Below are 2,500 nucleotides of genomic sequence, written 5' to 3'. Positions count from 1 at the left end.
AGAGAGAGAGAGAGAGAGAGAGAGAGAGAGAGAGAGAGAGAGAGAGAGAGAGAGAGAAGGAAAAGAAACAGAGGGAGATTGATCAAGAATAACAAGAAAGGAAATTGTCTTCTGAAAGTATATGAATATATATGTACGTATTTATTTATAAATATACATATGTACAAAGGAGCCGCCATACTCGTTATATCATCACCTCTTTAAGAAAACTGCTTTATATCATAACCTTTTTCTAAAAAAATCCTCACATACGTCATTCTCTTGCCATTCACTCCTTCGGCTTTACCGGACTTGAAATTGCCTAAAGATTGGCTACCTTGGAAAGTCTTTTCTTTTTATTCCAAAGTTAAATTTATTGCGGTAATGACAAAATCATTGCTATTTTGTCTCTTTCTTCGATAGCAATGAAGAAGTTACACCCTGTGCTGCCAGCGCCCTGCAACCAGTGCCATTGACTACCTTACCTCATATGTGTGTGTGTGTGTTTATGTGGTGTATGTTCCTTTTTCAGCCACTTTCCTTTAAAAACTTCATTCCTCTTTCCTTCTGACGTGTTTACAAAAATTCAAATATTTCAGTAACAACATCCACTATAATTTAAAAAGAAATACACCATCAAGTATAGGAACCTCTTTAACATTATCATTTTCCTTCAGTCACTTCTTCATTAGTCCAGAATCACCTAGAATTTTTAGAATTTCTTATCAGTTGAAATATTATACCATCTGTTATCTAAACCATACAATAGGTCAGTTTATTTGTATACTCATAGTGTTGCTAAAAGAGGGATGCAAATAAATGAGACATCAGGCTTTGTAAATTGCTGTCAGCTTAGTGGTAGCTGCAAAGGATAAAATTGACCAGAAAGTACTTAATGAATTGATACTTCATAAGTACAAAGATCTTAATGGAGAACTCATCTCTGATTTCTCTTCTCTTGCTGACAATTCGAAAAGGTTCTTGTGTGATGTACCGTTCTGTAGAAAGAGCGAATGCTTTTTTTTTTTAAAGACAACTCTGAATTTTTATAAATAAAAGGTCTTTTCAACCTGGTGAACCTAACAGAAAAATAAATAAAATTTTCTACTTGAAACATTTCTTGGAAGCCTGATTGTCATGAGACCATTGTATGCATCCGTATAAATAACTGTTCTGATGTGATCGGAGCTAACGGGAAAGCTAAAGGCTTAAGGAAGGAGGTCAATGGGACAGGGTACCTAACGGGAATGTCCGCATAGGGTAGAGTAAGTAGATAGTGCCTGGGGAGAAAGTGGAATGAGACGGTTAGTGAAGAATAATACAGAATAGTGCGAGGCACAGCTGTTGAACAGAATGAAGTGTCTTACAAACATGTACAATAGGAAGGCAAATAGACTTTATTAGATTCAAATATACAGATAGAGTGATGACGCTTAATAGAATAGAAATAACGTTCTGAAAAGTTTTGAATGGAAATGAAATGAAGGCTGAGCAGAACGGTGCAAGATATGAAAACCTTAAAGCAAATCTGAGGATGCGTAAAAGAGACCCGATAAATAGTTGCTGAAAACAAAAAGATAACAGGATCTGACGATATTGAGGGTATGGAGAAAAAGCGTATGTATCACATACAATAGTTCAGCTCATAACTGCAAACATAAATCGTGATTTACATTTATATGTATTCATAATACAGTATATATATATATATATATATATATATATATATATATATATATATATATATATATAATATACATATATATATATAAATACACACAAATATATATATATATATATATATATTATATATATTATATATATATATATATATATATATATATATATATATATATATATATATATATATATATATATATATATCCATCTTAAGCCATCAGCACATACTAACAGCTCTTGACAATCCTAATTCTGTACCAGAATAGTTTGCCGAATCCGTTGCCACGTCTCGCGTTCAGCACTTCAGACACAGGTAGTTCGAACCTATTCCCTATTAGATACATCATTATGTAAATTAGGCGTGAGCTTAGGACCACTTCCAAGGGGAAGAGGGGAGAGATAGGAGAGATGGAAGAGGAAAAGGATAGAAGGAATGGGACCCTCGAGGCAGAATGAGAGGTTTAGGAAGAAGAGAAGAAATGAAAGTGGAAAAGGCTCTCAGAATTATGAGGCCACTGGAAGGTAAGTCAGTCGGTCACTATCTTCTCACAGAGAGAGAGAGAGAGAGAGAGAGAGAGAGAGAGAGAGAGAGAGAGAGAGACTTTGAAGGTGCGATAATCATGTGCAGATGCATTGAAGAACAAATAGATATAAACAGAGATTAAAATATGTAATATATGGACAAGGAAAATAATTTATATCTATCTAATTACAGTAGCCTATCGAAGTAAAGACAATAAATGGGAAAAAATGAAAAATGAAAAAAGACTCTACAGTCATTAAACAAAATTGAGAAATAAAGTAATAAAGATCGAAATCTTTACTTGATGAAATATAATAA

The sequence above is a fragment of the Macrobrachium rosenbergii genome, chromosome 12 (genome assembly GCF_040412425.1).
Source record: "Macrobrachium rosenbergii isolate ZJJX-2024 chromosome 12, ASM4041242v1, whole genome shotgun sequence".
NCBI lineage: Eukaryota > Metazoa > Arthropoda > Malacostraca > Decapoda > Palaemonidae > Macrobrachium > Macrobrachium rosenbergii.
The sequence above is the reverse complement of the archived record's forward strand: the minus strand, read 5'-3'. Positions refer to the sequence as shown.